Source organism: Coenobita brevimanus, chromosome 36 (genome assembly GCF_032717465.1).
Source record: "Coenobita brevimanus isolate Jiangsu-jjx chromosome 36, ASM3271746v2, whole genome shotgun sequence".
Taxonomy (NCBI): Eukaryota; Metazoa; Arthropoda; class Malacostraca; order Decapoda; family Coenobitidae; genus Coenobita; species Coenobita brevimanus.
Window position 1 is genome coordinate 3,378,895 of NC_136989.1, and position 17,500 is coordinate 3,396,394.

Genomic DNA, 17,500 nt, shown 5'->3' on the forward strand with positions numbered 1-17,500 from the left:
AGACAAGTGGTTGTGTGGTATGTGTGTGAGCGCATGTATTAGTGTGTGCTTTTATATTGAATATTTGATGTGTCTATGCAAGGGTTTCTTTTATGCCATTCCATGTTGCTTGTCTTGTTTAACGTAGTGCTATGTGTGTGTGTGTGTGTGTGTGTGTGTGTGTGTATTTTATGCATGTGATTTGTCTGTCACGCTTTATGCTGTGGACCGCGGTCATACCGGTATACTTAGGCGTTTGTGTGCGAGTTTGTGTGTGTGTGTTTGTCTTTGTATGTGTTCGTTTGTGTGTGTGTGTGTGTGTGTGTGTGTGTGTGTGTGTGTGTGTGTGTGTGTGTGTGTGTGTCTGCCATATACTTAGCACCACTCTGAAATTGTGTATACGTATCTCTTGTTCATTTTCAAAATATGTGGTATGTGGTGGCGACCATCATCCACTCACTTGATGTAAGGCTGCCTACTTCTTCCTTAGCCTTTATCATTCTTTTTTCATGCCTGCCCTCCTCTCTTCCTATTTCTCCCATCTTTCATGTCATTTTTATTGCTTTTCTTTTCTTTACAGGTCGTTTTACATTGAGTGACAAGCCCAATGGTTTCCTATAGGCCAAGAAACCATTTACAACGCTGGGTGGTAACCATATAACCAAACCATACGTGCTCCTTACGTGTCAGCAAGTGGGTTGCTGGAGGGTTAATGCCCCTCCCCGTAGAACAAATAACTCAAAGTCAAATGGCCACCCCTTACGGGATGATGGAGTCTGGCAATAGATAGATGGATAGTGAGTGTGTACATTTTGACTCAGCAGTGATATGAGTGTGTGTGGCTGTGTGTGTATGTGTATCTCTGTGTATGTATGTGTGCATGTGTGTATGGCTGTTCCATATGTGGAATGTGTGTATGTATGCATGTGAGTTAATGCTTCCATGCATGTGACATATTATTGTTGTTGTGCATAAGTATTTGTCGTGTTTTTTTAAGTGGCTTGGTGAATCAGTGAATGTGTGTGTGTGTGTGTGTGTGTGTGTGTGTGTGTGTGTGTGTGTGTGTGTGTGTGTGTGTATGTGTTTGGATCTTTGTGTGTTCTGATTTTTTTTTTTTTTTTGTGAATGTGGTTGCGTTTAATTTTATATTTCATATGTGTGCATAATTATATCTGCATGTGTTAAAATGGGGAAAGCCCCAGGAATTGATCGAGTGTGTGGTGAAATGCTGAGCAGGGGGTAGGTATAGTGGTGGTGTGGATGTGGAAGATGTGCAGATTGGCCTGGGAGGAAGGAAGAGTCCTGGAGGATTGAAAGTCAGGTATAATTATTTCCCTGTAAACAGGAAAAGAGGAAAAAGGAGTGTGTGGTAATCATAGGGTCATTAGTCTTCTTACTATAATAGGAAAAGTGTATGGTAGAATACATACTTACAGAGTCAGGGGAAAAATAGCGGAATTAGATGCAGAAGAAATGGGAGGTTTTAGGAGGGGAGGAGATTGTGTAGATCAGATATTCATTCTTAGATCTTTAGTGGAAAAGTTTCTAGAGAAGGAAAAGTTGTATGCGGCATTCATGGATTTGGAGGAAGCATATCACAGGGTGGATAGACATGGATTGTAGAAAGTATTAAGAATATATGGAGTAGATGGGAAGTTGCTGAATGTGGTGAAGAGTATGCATGAGGGTGTTAAGGCTGCAGTGAATGTGGATAGTGAACTGAGTGAATTTTTCCATTTCGTTGTTGGACTGAAACAGGGATGTGTCATGTCTTCATGGTTGTTCAATCTGTATATGGATGGAGTTATAAAAGAGATACAAGGTAGGGCAGATGATGTGGAAGCAGTCCTAGTGAGAGACGGCAGTGTTTGGAAACTCCCTGTACTGTTGTGTGCAGATGATATACTCTGTTGTTAAGTGAATACGAAGGGGAGCTGCAAGGCTTGTAAGAAACTGAATCTATAGGTGAGTGTAGGGAAGAGTAAAGTTATGGTCTTTAAGAGAAGTGAAGTCAGTGAATTTACAGTAAGGTTGGATGAGGAGGAAATGGAGTACGTAGTTGCGTTTAAGTACCTGGGTAGTGTGATGAGTTAGGATGGAAGTTTAGAGGGTGAATTGCTTGAAAAGGTACAACAAGAAAGGTTACTTGGTTCTTGAAAGCAGTGATAAGAAACAGGGAAGTGAGCATGGAAGTGAAAACGTTACTACATGACAGTATTGTGATACCACCTCTATGGAAGTGAAGCTTGGACCTTGTTGGAGGGAGAGAAGGCAAGAGTGAGAATTGTGGAAATGAGCTGAGAGGAGAATGTGGAGTTACATGAAGAGACAGACTGACATGTGAGGAAGTGAAGGAGCGTTGTGAATGTGGATGTGACAGGAAGTGTTAGGAGAAATATATTGAGGTGGTTTGGCCATGTGGAGAGAATGGAGAGTGAGAGACTGACGAGCAGAGTGTATGTGAGTTATGTGAAGGGGGGGGGAGAGGGAGAGGGCGGCAGAGGATGAGCTGGAGGAATGGAGTGGGGAAGTATATGAAGGAGAGGGGTGTGAGCTAGAAGCAGGGCAGCGAAATGGCGGGGGACAGAGCGACCTGTAGGCGATTTGTTTGTGACCACCCTTTACGGGATTGAGGCGTCTGGCAATAGATAGATAGATATAGATAGATAGATGTGTACTTTCTTGATGAGCATTGAGACGTCAGTGTGATTTGTTTATTAAGTCCTCTTTGAACCAATGTGTGTGTGTGTGTGTGTGTGTGTGTGTGTGTGTGTGTGTGTGTGTGTGTGTGTGTGTGTGTGTTTGTGTTTGTGTGTGTGTGTTCATTCCCAACATTAATTATTAATATATATGATTAATATGTTCCCTGAATAAATTGTGTGTGTGTGTGTGTGTGTGTGTGTGTGTGTGTGTGTGTGTGTGTGTGTACTGATAACATTATGTCATTGAGTACTGTGTATCATTGTGTATCTGTCAGTATAACAGAGCAGTGTGCTCTTTTTTAGTCTCAAGTACAGATGACTTACATGTGCTTACTGTATGTATGTGGGATGTCTTTGCCTGGTTTGTACAGCGGGCATCGCAGTCAGGTAAATATTCTTGTTTGGGTGTTTAGGTGTGTATTTACGGAGTCATTGCCTCTGTGTGTGCATGGACGACATGAAGTGTGTTCGTTTGAGTGCCTGTTTATTATTTATTATGTCATTAGGTCTGCATGTGCAAGTACGGTATGAGATGTGTTTCTGTCAGTGAGTATGTATGTTGTCATTTGGGCAGTATGTGCATTTATGGAATGATGTGTGTTTATAGGAGTGATATTTGGTTGTCGAGTGTGTGTGTGTGTGTGTGTGTGTGTGTGTGTGTGTGTGTGTGTGTGTGTGTGTGTGTGTGTGTGTGTGTGTGCATCTGTGTGAAAGTTTTTTTTTTTTTTTTTTTCATTTTGTTGTAGTGGCCTCTGATATTGGGTAAAATATGGGCATGTATTTGACTTGTCTCTAAACTGTTTTAGAGCAAAGGTCGACCCTGCGTGTCAGTCTGTCCTTGTATTAGTTTGTATTACAATGAAATTTTTCTGTACGTGAATATGTGAGTATACATTGTATGTGTTGTGTTTTTCAGTATGGCATTTGATTGAGTGTTGCGTGCAAAGTATGCTGTGCCAACGTTCAGGTATTTTCATGCACCCAGTGTGTGTGTTTGTGTGTGTGTGTATGTGCATTTTTTTGTGTGTATGTGTTGTGCAATGTGTTTTATTTGATTACCATATCCTTTCCTGTGTCTCTTCTGCTCTCGTTTCGTTTGAGTTTGAAAAAATATGTGTTTGTGTGTTTGGTGTATGATAGCTTTTTCTTTGCGGTTATGCTTATGTCTAAGGGTATGTTACATAGGATACAGTGCGTATGTGGTGTATTGCATGTGTTTATGTATACATGCGTGTGTTGTAATACTGTTTGTGTATACCTGGTTGCATATGTGTGTACGTCTGTAATATGTAAAGTTGGGCGACTCGGTAGTTGTGTAATTAATTTCTGCTTCTTTGTCTTCGTGATATATCAAATTCAGATGTGGCATTATTTGGGAGTGTGCTGTTTATATAAGTGTAGGTATATTTGTTCGTGTGCGCATGAGAGAGAGAGAGAGAGAGAGAGAGAGAGAGAGAGAGAGAGAGAGAGAGAGAGAGAGAGAGAGAGAGTATGTGTTGGAGTCAGTGTCTGCTTGAGTCTGTGTCTATGTATGTGTCAGAGAGAGAGAGAGAGAGAGAGAGAGAGAGAGAGAATTGTGTTGCTTCATGGACTGGTAATGTGGTGCTCATGTATACACTCGTGTGTAAATATGTACCTTGTCCTGACCTGTTCCCCACAGAGCACCCTGCCTCTGCCCTGTTCCCCCACCCAGCACCCTGCCTCTGCCCTGTTCCCCCACCCAGCACCCTGCCTCTGCCCTGTTCCCCCACCCAGCACCCTGCCTCTGCCCTGTTCCCCCACCCAGCACCCTGCCTCTGCCCTGTTCCCCCACCCAGCACCCTGCCTCTGCCCTGTTCCCCCACCCAGCACCCTGCCTCTGCCCTGTTCCCCCACCCAGCACCCTGCCTCTGCCCTGTTCCCCCACCCAGCACCCTGCCTCTGCCCTGTTCCCTCACCCAGCACCCTGCTTCTGCCCTGTTCCCCAACCAGCTCTGTGCACTGATTCCCACAGAACTACCTGCCTCCAGTCCTTACCTCTTTCCTGTGGGCAAGGGCAGGGAACATTTTATTTATTTATCTATCTCTTACCAGACCCCTTTATCCTATAAGCGATGGCCACAAACAAATCGCCTCCTGTAGCCCTGTCCCCCATCATTTTACTGCCTCCCCCCCCCCGCGTCCACACACCCTCTCTCATATTCTTCTCCATTCCATCCCTCCATCTCATCCTGAGCCTCCCCCTCCCTCTTCTCCCTCCAGCTCACACACATACACTCTTCTCGCTAATCTCTCGCTCTCCATCCTTTCCACATGGCGAAACCACCTCAATGTATTTCTCCTAACGCTTTGTATCACATCCATATCCACGCCACAACGCTCCTTCACTTCCTCATTAGTCAATCTGTCTCTCCTTACAACTCCACATGCTCCACTCAAATAACTCTTATCCACTGCTGTCATTCTTGACTTGCGTCCCTCTAACAATGTCCAAGCTTCACTTCCATAAATTTGAATTGCTATCACAATACTATTATATAACGACCTTTTTACTTCCATGATCACTTCCCTATTTCTTATCACTGCTTTCAATGAACCAGACACCTTTCTTCCTTGTTGCACCTTTTCAAGCACTTCATCCTCCAAACTTCAGTCCTTCCTCTTCGCACTGTACAAGTACTTAATGTACTCACATCTTTCATTTCCTCTTCACCCAACCTCACTGTACATTCACTGACTTCATTTCTCTCTAAGACCATAACTTTACTCCTCCCTACATTCAATTATGGATTGCGTTTCTTAGACTCTCTCCCCAACTTATTCACTAAACCTTCCGGTTCCCCTTCCTCGTCGGATAACAGTATAGTATTATCTGGAAACAATAATACAAGAAGTTTTCCAACTCTGCCGTCTCTCATTAGGGCCACTCCAATATCCAATGCCCTAACTTGTACCTCTTTTATAACGCCATTCATATACAGATTAATAAACCATGAAGACAGGACACATCCTTGTTTCAATCAAAGGTTCAGATAGAAAAATTCACCCAGCTCACTATCCACATGCATTGCTGGCTTAGCACAATCGTACGTAGTCTTTACGGCATTCAGCAATTTCCCAGTTACTCCATATATTCTTAATATTTTCCACTTTCCTTGTCTATCCACTCTCTCACATGTTTTCTCCAAATCCATGAAGGTTGCATAAATTTTCTATCCCTTCTCTAGAAACTATTCCACCAAAGACCTAAGAAAGAACATCTGATCTACACAACCTCTTCCCTTCCTAAAAGCTCTTCTTTCTTCTCCAAGTAATTCCTCTGTTATTTCCCCAACTCTGTCAGTAAGTATCCTACCATATACTTTTCCTATTACACTAAGAAGACAAATGCAGTTATGATTACCACACACTTCTTTTTCCCCTTTTCCTTTGTACAAAGGGCATAATTATACCTGACTTCCAATATTTTGGGATCTCCTCCCTCCCAGGCCAATATTTCGGGACTCTACCTTCCTCCCAGGCCAATTTCCTCGTCGTCCATATCCATTCTATTACACTCTCTCCCCCATGCTTTAGCAATTCACCACACACTCCATCGGTTCCTGGGGCTCTCCAGATTTTGTCAATCTTCATTGTTTCCACCGCTTCCATCCTACTGATTTCTTCCTCTCCTCTCACCTCCCTCCTTCTTCCAGTCATTCTCCAGCCACTTATACTCCCATTACTTTCGTTCTTTATGTTTAACAGTTCCTTAAAGTATTTTCTCCATCTGCTCACTTTTTCTTCCTTCTCCACAACCAATCTACCATTTTTATAATTCACTCCTCTACTAACTTCTTCATTACCCTGTCTGACTCTCTTTACCTCCTTCCGGAACATTATCTTACATTCCCTTCAATTTACAATCGAATTTCTTCCACATTCTTCATCCACTCTCTTCCTACTCTGTCTTACCAATCTTTTCATCTCTCTCTTCCTTTCTACATATAACTCTCTTCCATCTCTCAACTTTCTCTATCCCTTTGCTTCCCATCCACTCACTATATGCTTTGTTCTTTTGCCCCACAGCTTATCTCATCTGTTCCTTCTACCATGCTGTTCCTTCCACCACCTTTTGTCTACTCTTCACCTCACTCACCACCTCACATGCTGCACAAATATCTTCTGTGAAACTCTTGCACACACCTTCAACCTCGCCCATTAGCTCGAAATCATATATGCCCAGTCTCTCCTCCACTGCTCTCTTATATTCTGCTTTAATTCCATCCTCTTATAACTTTTGTACCCTCTTTGCATGGACTACTTCCTTCTTTCCTTCTCTCCTTCTATTTCTCCGTTGCATTTGAACCTTGACTTTCACCACCACCGTGCTGGTGACAGTCTACTCCCTTAACCTCTGTATGCTCTTGCATCCACTACACACCCTCTCATTCTGTCATCCACACACACATAATCAGTCGTTGCCTCCTGTTCATTCGGTTCACTACCCACCCTTCTCATCACTCGCCATGTATACCTGTGGATTATTTTGTGCCTAATGAGGGTATTGACTGTCACCAACCTCCTCTCCACACAAATGTCCACTACAGCACTGCCATTCTCATCCACCTCTGTAGGCACTCCCCACTCACTAACTACTCCATCCACCTTCACATTCCCTACTTTTCCTTCGTATCTCCAATCAAAAATACCCTCTCTTTCCTCTCAACTTTTCTATGCACGCTTCCACATTTGCCCAGAACTTTTCTTTCTCTCTGGAGGCACCATCTTGAGTTTGTACACACACACACACACACACACACACACACACACACACACACACACACACACACACACACACACACACACACACACACACACACACACACACACACACACACACACACACACACACACACACACACACACACACACACACACACACACACACACACAATCGCTCACGTTTCTATCCAATCTTTTAATGTTATCTACACAATCCTCTAACCAAGTGAACCATACTCACTTATATTCTCCTGCCATCTCTTGCACACAACAATACATACACTTTCTTTGACCCTTTCATTCTCACCTACTGCTGCGGATAGACCACATCCATACTCCCATTCTATCACACTCTCCCTTCACCATTTAGTCTCTGTTGATCCACATGTCCTCTTTTGCACCATCAAACACCTGGATAGTCTCTCTCTTTCATCTTGTCATTCGCACTCTTTACGTTTCATGTTGCAGTCCTTACCATGACCCTTGTTCTATCCTTGGTTGTCACCGAGACTTATGGTTTGCATGTGTAGTTAGTTGATTTCATGAGACGGGCATTAACTCTCAGCCAACCCACTTGGTCGCACATAGGGAACACGTGTTGGTTGATTATAAGGTTACCAGCCAACGTATTAAATTATTTCCTGATTTGCAGGAAGTCATTAGGCTTGTCACTCAGTGTAGAATTACCCAAAATAGAGTGCCACTACAACTAAGAGACTGGATGATTAGCGCCCCCATCACCATGCCTCTGCCTTGCTCCTTCACCCAGCACCCTGCCTCGCCCTGTTCCCCAACCCAGCACCCTGCCTCGCCCTGTTCCCCAACCCAGCACTCTGCCACTGACATGTTCCTCCACCCAACACCCTGCCTCTGCCCTGTTCCTCCACCCAGCACCCTGCCTCTGCCCTGTTCCTACACCCAACACCCTGCCTTTGCCCTGATCCTTCCGCCAGCATCCTGCCTCTACATTGCTCCCCACAGAGCTCCCTGCCTCCAGCCCTTCCCTCTTTCCTGTGGGCAAGGGCAGAGAGCATTTTATTTATACTCTTGGATAACATTACTTAGGAAAGCTCTTTTTTTTATTGTTAATAAAAGGGTTACTTGGACCTCCCCAAAGGTAAGAGTGTCTGATAACATGAATATCATCATGTGTATATAAAAACAAAGTTTATAATAAGTCAATGGGCTGAAAAGGTTCAGCTGTATTGCTACTGGTCCAATAGATTCATGTGTTACTACCGAAACATCATTCAAGGATTGCACACACACACACACACACACACACACACACACACACACACACACACACACACACACACACACACCAGGAGTGTCCAACAACTCTTACACGCCACTAACTGTCACTAACACCTAACATTCCTGGTTATGTCAATGTTGTCAATGATAATCACAAACTAACTTTGAAGGCTATGCTGATACTGTAGTTATAAGTGGTAATAGTAATGTAAAATGTGAGGACCATGAAAAAGGATGTAAGAGGAATGGAGGAAAGAATAAGGAAATCTTAGGAGCTGGGGATGGGAAACATGTAAAACAAAAGTGAAATCAGTAACGAAGGAGAGAATATAAGAAAGGAAAGGAAAAACTAAAGTGGTGAGGGAAGGAATGAAAGGTAACACAATGAGAGAATAGGAAGACGGATAAACAGAAACTGTTTTGCTGAAGTGAATACACTAGAATCAAAATCAACTTTTCAATCTCTTGAATAATACAGCCAGGATTTGAAACTGCCTCCTTATGAAATACTGTCCAGATGTATTACCACTTTCTTCATTACCACCACCAACCACTTCCTCCACTGCTTCCCTCTCTCCGACTACTGCCTTCCTCCTACCCTTCCTACACTGGTTTCCTCCTTCCTTCCACTCTGTTCCTTCTTATTCGCCTTCCCTTCCTCCATCGACTATCTCTTCCTTTCCTTCCTGCAGTGGTTCCCTGCCTCCCTCCACATTCCTTTTTCTTCCCTTCCAACACTTCTTCCCTCCCTCTCTTAATGTCTTCTTTCTTCCCATCCTTCATTGCTTTTCTCTTCACTTCCACTTTCACTTTTTCCCTTCCTACACTGCATTTCTCATCCTTCCATTTTCTCTTTCTTTCCTTTCTTGCAGTTTATTCCTCCCTTCTTCTACTTTTTACTTCTTTCCTCTGGTACCCTCTTTTCCTCCTTCCTACCCTTTTCTCGCATCCTTCATCTTTTCTACTCTCTCTCGCTCTTTGTACTACCTCGGTCCTTCTCTCTCTGTGCTGAGTAGCTCCTTCTCTTGCTGTTCTGCCTCCCTCTTTCTCTCCTTGTACTGTCTGCTTCCTTCTCTCACTGTACTGCTTACCTTCCTCACTTCATGTAATGCTTGCATCTTTTTCTCAATGTACGGTACTGCCTCACTCCTTCTCTCACTGTATTATCACCCTCCTTCTCTTCCTGTGCTGTCTCGTTGCTTCTCTCCATGTACTGCCTGCCTTCTTTTCTCCCTGTAGGCTACTGCAGCCCTTTTAACTCCTTGTCATGCCTCCTCGCTTCCATCTTTGTACTGCCGTCTTCCACTTTTCCCTCTCTTGCCTCCTTCCTTCCTTATGCTGCCTCCTTCCCTTCACCTCTTACCTCCATGTTTTATTCCCTCTATTATCTCCGTTTTTCCTTCCCTTTGCTGCCTCCTTCCCTCCCTATGTCTCTGTAGGGCTTTCATTCCTCACTGCCAAGGTGTATTTTCTCTCTCCTTCCTGCGAGTACATTATTACTCTTTTCATTCCCTGACTCTGTTAATTGCCTCCTTTCCAGTATAACCTCCCTCCCCTTCTTCTGTGTCTTCTCCCGCCCGCTCCCCATTCCTTTTCTGTGAGCATTTCCCTTCACTGCTTCTGATAACCCAGTGAGAGGTGCCTGACAGCCACTCAACATTGTGGGTAAACCCCTGTTTCAGTCCAACATTGAAATAGAAAAATTCACCCAATTCACCATCCACATGCACTGCAATCTTAGCGCCCTCATATACAGTACTGTATACTCTTTATGACATTCAACAGCTTTCCATTTACTCCATATATTGTATATAGTTAATATTTCCCATATTCCTTGAATATCATTTCTGTCATATTCTTTCTCCAAATCCATGAAGGCCCAGAAAACTTCTTTCCCTTTTACAGAAACTTTTCCACTAAGGACTTTAGGATTAACTTCTGATACACACAACCTTATCACTTCCTAAAATACTATCTTTTGTCTCCAACTGATTCCTCTGTTATTTCTCTAACTCTGTCAAAAATGTCCTACCATATACTGTTCCTATTACACTAAGAAGACAAATGCCCATATGATTATCACATACTTCTTTTTCTCCTTTTCCTTTATAAAGGGAAATAATTATACCTGACTTCCAACTCTCCGGGACTCTACATTCCTCCTAGGCGAATCTGCACATCTTTCATATCCACTCTACCAGTATCCCTCCTCTGCTTCCACATTTAAAGACACTTCATCAGTTCCTGGGGCTTTCCACATTTTGACTTTCTTCATTGTTTCCACTACTTAAATCCTACTGATCTCTTCCTCCCTTCTCATCTCCCTCCTTCTCCCAGCCATTTCCCAGCCACTTATAGTAACAAGCCATTCATTCTTTATGTTTAGCAATTCCTTAAAGTTTTCCATCCAGTTGTTCACCTTTTCTTCCATCTCCTCTGGCAGTCTACCATTTTTATCTTTCTTTTCCCTACAACCTTTTTTATCACTTTCTACTTGTAACTCTTTACCTCCTTCCGGAACATTATCTTTAATATCCTCCAATTTACACCCTGATTCCTTCCAAATTCCTCATCCAGTCTCTTTTTACTCTCTCCTACTAATCTTTTCATGTCTGTCTTCTTCTTCACATGTAACTCTCTGTTCCATCTATCAACGTGCTCCATGCCTCTGCTTCCTATCACCTTGCTATAATTATGCTTTCTTCTTTTGCACCACATCTTGTCTCATCTCTCCATTCTACCATGCTTTTCTTTGCATCCCTTTTCGACTTCTCATTAACCCACACACCTCCTCACATGCAGCACAGATTTCTTCAGTGATTCACTTGCACACTTCATCCACCTCCCCCACCTGCTCCAAGAGAAATTTACTCAATCGTTCTTCCACTTCTCTCTTTTATCCTGCCTTTTTGGTCACGCACTTGCAACATTTCTACCCTGTTTAAAGGACTACTTCCTACTGCCTTTCCCTCCTATTTATTTTTCGCATCTGTACCTTGATTTGAACCAGCATCAAGTGGTTGTTGGAAAGTCCACTCTTCCAGCCTCTGTATACCTTCACATCCAGCGGACACCTTCTCATTTTCTCTTCCATACACACATAATCAGTCATCGCTTTCTGTTCATTCAGTTCACCACCACCCTTCTCATCACTCGCCATGTATATCTGTGGATCAATAGTGCCTAGAGAGGGTATTGGCTGTCACCAACCCTTTCTCGGCGCAATGTCCATAGAGCACTGCCATTCTCATCCACTTCAGGCACATCCCATTCAACAACATCTTCATTCACCTTCATATCCACCATTTCTCAAATTAAAAAAATTCTCACTCCTCTCAAACGTTTCCATGCATGATTCCATTTTTGCCCAGAACTCTTTTCTCACTCTGCTTGCACGATCTTCCGTTTGAGCATACACACACAATCTCCCACGCCTGTATTCACAGTTTCAATCTTACACAATCTTTTAACCAACTGGTCTATACTCTTTTCTCTTCTCGTTCCATCTCTTGCACAGAACAGTACATACATCCTCTTTTGCCCTCTCATTCTCAACTAGTCCCTCACATATACCCAATCCATACTCCAAATCTCTTACACTCTCACCCCTCCATTTGGTCTCACACAATCCACATATGTCCATTGTTGCATCCTGAAGGGCCTGGACAATCTCTCTCTCTCTCTCTCTCTCTCTCTCTCTCTCTCTCTCTCTCTCTCTCTCTCACCTCTTCATTCGCACTCCTCACATTCCACACTGAAATCACATAAATCTCAGCAACTTAATCGTTTCTCATCTACCCTCATAACTCACTAACCTTCTATTCTAAACTTGCTTGACTCATTTGCTTTGATCAGAGTTGTGTTCTACATTTTTCCACAAATAATGCACCCAATCCTCCGTCATTTACACACCAATTTCACTCACTCCTTGACATTGTTTCCTCACTTATTGTACGATATTACCTCACTCACCCGCCTCTCACCCTCTGCTTCACTCAGTCATGTTCACACTGAACACCTTCCTTCCCTCACTCAACTAGATTATAATTATTCATTCATGTCACTGAATTATAAAACTTTAATTATAATAAGCACCCTTTTTGAATATACCACTTCATCTCTCTCTCTCTCTCTCTCTCTCTCTCTCTCTCTCTCTCTCTCTCTCTCTCTCTCTCTCTCTCTCTCTCTCCCAGTCCAGTTCATTCTCTCTCTCCCTCTCCTGTTCCATCTCACTCTGCCTCTCCCTCCCCTATCATATCTCATTGTGTCTCTCCCTCTCCTACTGCCATTCATTTTGCCTCTCCCTCCTCTACTGCCTCTCACTCCCTCCCTCTCTCTTTGCTACTCCCTCTCACTGCGCCTCTCCCTCTCATATCCTTTCACAATCTGCCTCTCTCTCTGCTACTCCCTGTCACTCTCGCACTCCCTTACATATTGCCATTCACTGTCCTACTCCCTCTTTAAGGCTCTCTCATGCTTCCTCTCCCCTTCCTCTCTTTTCCTGTCCCTTTCTTTCTCTCCCAGCATATCTTTCTCTTCTACCTTTTTCTCTCTCCAGCTCGTTTTCTTTCTCCTGGTCATCTCCCTCTCCCCATTTTTTTAAGCCTCTCTCATTCTTCTCTTACTCCCTCTTTATCACACACTATACCGTCTCCCTATACCTTTACATGTATATCTGTCCAATGTTTGCCTATATGCTTTCCCTCTTGCTCTCCTGTTCCCTCCTCGTTTATCCCTCTACTTTACCACCGTCTCTTCCTTACTATTCCTTGTAACTCTCTCTCTCTCTCTCTCTCTCTCTCTCTCTCTCTCTCTCTCTCTCTCTCTCTCTCTCTCTCTCTCTCTCTCTCTCTCTCGTTCTTACCACTACCCAGAAGATGAATGCTTCCCATTTTCATTATGCTATGTAAGTTTTGACAAGTAATATGTCATGTGAGAAATTATAATACTAGAGGACAATTATACAGGACAAAAACAGCTGCTGGTATTAAAAAACAAAGTGTGTGGTTTTCATGCATGTATGTATACCTGTGTGTGTGTGTGTGTGTGTGTGTGTGTGTGTGTGTGTGTGTGTGTGTGTGTGTGTGTGTGTGTGTGTGTGTGTGTGTGTGTGTGTGTGTGTGTGTGTGTGTGTGTGTGTGTGTGTGTGTGTGTGTGTGTGTGTCACTTTGGGGTGGTGGGCTCTGATATAGCGTAATACAGTATATGTGTTTATATGTGAGATGTTTCTAATCGGTTTTTAGAGGAAGGATGGAGCAGGTGGTGGTGTGTGTTACAGTGTTGGGGTATATTAGTGTTCATTGATTGTGTGAGTGTGAATAGGCTATGTGTGTATGTGTGTTGTGTTTATAAATATTATATTACCGGTATATAACCCTGTGTTGCATGCAGTGTATGTTGTCTCAGCATGTACAGTATGGATTTGTATGTACCTACCGTGTGTGTGTGTGTGTGTGTGTGTGTGTGTGTGTGTGTGTGTGTGTGTGTGTGTGTGTGTGTGTGTGTGTGTGTGTGTGTGTGTGTGTGTGTGTGTGTGTGTGTGTGTGTGTGTGTGTGTGTTGCTTAGTGGCTCTGTGTTTGTGTTTATTTGTCGGGGTTGTTGGTGGCTGCATCAGCGGGTGATTTTTTTTTTTTTTTTTTTAAGCAAGGAAGAAGGATCAAAAGGCCAGCATTCCTCAAATTTTTCATTAAAAAAAAACAAAAAAGATAACAGAGAGCTACTGTAAATTCAAGATCCGTTATTTTCGAGATGCCTGAGCACACTGCTTTTGAAAGACTGGAGATCATGGGCAGTAGGAAATACAGACAGAGGGAGACAATTCCATAGTTGGCATGCTGCGCAGTGGAAGGACTGGGAGTAACGATTAACTCTTGGATTAGAGAGTTGGAGAGAAAAGCGATGAGAGTTTGTTGGTTGACGTGTGCTTCGCCCCCGCCGTAGTTGTGGAGGGATGCAAGCAGACAGTTTGGAGGACCAGTGACCATAGAGGTAGTGACAGAAAGGAGATAAAGATGCAGCAGTGTGGCAGATAGACAGAGGTGGAAGGGAGCCAGTAAGAGGAGGAGAATTACTGAGACGGAAAGTATTTGACTCCACCTCGTTAAGAGGAGCTGTACTGTGTGTGGTCTGCCTCCTCATACATGAGAGTTCTACAGAGGGTAAATATAACCTGTGTATAAAATCAACAACTGTGCAAGGGTAAAGAAGGCACAGGGTAGGCTAAGCACACCTAATCTCCTGGAAGCAGATTTTACAAGACAGGTACGGTAATATGTTCTTTCCAAGATGGATCCCAAGTTAATGAAACCCCAATAATGTTTAAAGGTAATGCAGGATTGAGCTGGATATTGTTATGAATTAGAGAGTACTCCTGTGGAAGACTCTCTGGTCGATAGACGTAAGAACTGAGTTTTTGATTAAATAAAAATGACAAGAAAACTTATACTCCAATCAGAGATATGAGCCAGGTCAGACATAAGGTGTGCCTTAGCCTGATCCCTTGTTTGTTGAAGTGGCTGCTAAAATGGACACTGGGGGATGCAAATGGAAAGGTGGAGGTGGAGTCATCAGTGTATGAGTGGATGGGTTAGACCTGCAACTTATAAGGTCAGTGTTGAATAAAATGAAGACAGTAGGTGATAGGTCAAAGCCCTGAGGAACAGCACTATTGATAGCTCCTGAAGAACGATGGCCGTCTACAACAGCAGTTATAAACCGACCAGAAAGGAAGCTAGAGGTGAAGACACAGATAAGATAGAAACCATAAAAGTGCAGTCTGGAAAATAAATATTTATACGACAATCAATCGAAAGCCTTTGAAGTGCAATGGCACAGCTTTTGCCAAAGACCCGAAAGGAGGATGACCAGGAGTCTGAAAGGTAAGTGAGAAGATCGCCAGTGAAGCATCCCTGCTGGAACCCATACTGACGATCAAAAAGAAGGTTGTGGTAAGATGATTTAATTTTTGTTTTGTTAAGAAAAGTGTCAAAAATTTTTTAAAAGAAGGATGCTAAAGCAATTGGTCGATAGTTACAGGGACGGGAATGGTCACCCTTCTTTGGGATAGGCTGAATGAGAGCAAACTTGTAGCAATAAGGAAATGTACAAGTTGACAAACTTGAAATAGTTTACATATTCACTCTGTAACCACAGAGGCACAGCTCTTGACGACAACAGGAGGGACCCCATCACGTCCATATGCCTCGCTAGTACTGAGGTCAGTGATGGCAGAAAATACATCAAAGGAAGAAATTTTTGTGTCAGCAATGAGGAAGTCAGAGGGGCAGGGGGAAGTGATGGAGGAACAGTACCGGAATCGTCTAAGGTCGAATTGGAGGAGATAGTCTAACCGAAGAATTCTACATGATCATTAGAAAAAATAGACATAGAGCCATCGTTGTGGAAAAGAGGAGGGAAGGATGATGAGGTAAAGTTAATAGAAAAGTTTTTGACAAGATGCCAGAAGGAGCGGGAAGAATTCGATTTGGAGAGTTGAGAGCATTTAATACAAATTAAATTATGTTTAGCAGTGAGAAGAACAAACTTAGCCCGATTCCTGACAGAAACATAAAGGAGATCAGCTTCAGGGGTGGGTTGGCTCTAGTACCTTTTGTAGGCCTTCTCCTTTTTGTGGACAGTATTAGAACAAGCGTGATTAAACCAAAGTTTTTTGGCATTAGTCATAGGATACGAGAAAAGATTGTATGCTTTCATGCCCGAGAGAATACCCTCAGTAATGCGCAAGGCACACTCAGATAGCTGTTGGCCATGAAAGCAATAATCATTTCCGGGAAAATCAAAGAAGTATGGTCTGAAGGCCTAACGATCTGCAGCTCCGAAGTGTCATAACTGACGCTTCTAGGGAATGTCCTTTTCGCTGTTCTGGAGTGATAGGTTAAAACGATAAGGTTGTGACTGCAGGAGCCCAACGGAGAGGAAAGATTAACAGCATCAGCAGAATGATTAGTTGTAAGGAAGAGGTTAAGAATGTTGGAACTCTCTCCAAGGTGGTCAGGGATATGGGTAGGGTGCTGTATAATCTACTCTAGGTCATTAAGGATAGAAATGATGTAGGCTTGCTCACCAGATGCATCAGCGAATGGAAAGGACACCCGAAGGTGGTGGTCAACATTAGAATATCCTAGAATGGAGATTTCTAAGAAAGGAGAAATAGGTAGCATGTATCATCTTACAAGTAAGACAGCTGAAGAAATTTACATTGTCAGTGTAATAAGGGGACAAGTAAACAGCACAGATAATTATTAGTCAGAGAATGACAGGAAAGCCGAAGCCAGAGAGTAGAGAATCCAGAAGAATCATTTCCAGGAACACGGAAGCAAGATGTGTTGATGGGTACATATACACAACAGCCACCTTTGGCTTTGTAATGAGTATAGAGAACGTGGGAGGATTCAGAGAAGTGCTTGTGTGCAGTTGTCTCAGACAGTCCAGTTTCAATTAGCAAGAGAAGGTGAGGTTTAGAGGAGGAGAGGTGGTGTTCAACAGGGAAAAAGTTAGAAGAAAGGTCACGGATGATTCAGAAATGAAGAGGAAGTGAGTCAGACAGTGTTTCCAGGCATATCGCTTGGCCGTCACCGGGAGAGGGGTGGATGGCAGGGGTTTTGATGCCCCCCCTCCCCGGGGAACTTCGATGCTTTGTTATGAGACACCGTTTTTATTTGGGGGGAGGTGAAATTGTGAATAGGAAGTGTAGTGTGTAACGTGAATGTAGTTTGGTGTTGACAGATAGAGGAACTTGTATTGGAGAGCATAATGGCCTACTCTCTGAGTTTGCGTGTGTGTGTGTGTGTGTGTGTGT